At 60.3% G+C, this 320-nt stretch overlaps 1 pseudogene; it reads left to right on the plus strand.

Annotated features, from left to right (window-relative positions):
• The first annotated feature begins 60 nt into the window (after positions 1-60).
• On the plus strand, positions 61-238 carry LOC145718327 (keratin-associated protein 23-1-like; annotated as a pseudogene).
• Positions 239-320: the final 82 nt, after the last annotated feature.

Consider the following 320-nt stretch of genomic DNA (forward strand, 5'->3'; position numbering starts at 1 on the left):
TGAAATGCAACCTCAGAATCTTCTCACTGTCACTCAGGCACACTCACATCTCCTGCCAACATGTCCTACAGCTGCTGCTCTGGAAACTTCTCCTCCCGCTCCCTTGGGGGCTACCTGCGCTACCCAGGCTCCTCCTGTGGCTCTTACCCCAGCAACCTGGTCTACCGCACTGACCTCTGCTCTCCCAGCACCTGCCAACTGGGCTCCTCTCTCTCCAGTGGCTGTCAGGAGACCTGCTGTGAGCCCACCAGCTGCCAGACATCCCGTGTGGTGTCCAGCCCCTGCCAGATGTCCTGCTACCGCCAGAGGACCTCCAGGCT

The sequence above is a fragment of the Leptonychotes weddellii genome, unplaced genomic scaffold (genome assembly GCF_054177405.1).
Source record: "Leptonychotes weddellii isolate Sample4059 unplaced genomic scaffold, ASM5417740v2 HiC_scaffold_141095, whole genome shotgun sequence".
NCBI classification, from domain to species: domain Eukaryota; kingdom Metazoa; phylum Chordata; class Mammalia; order Carnivora; family Phocidae; genus Leptonychotes; species Leptonychotes weddellii.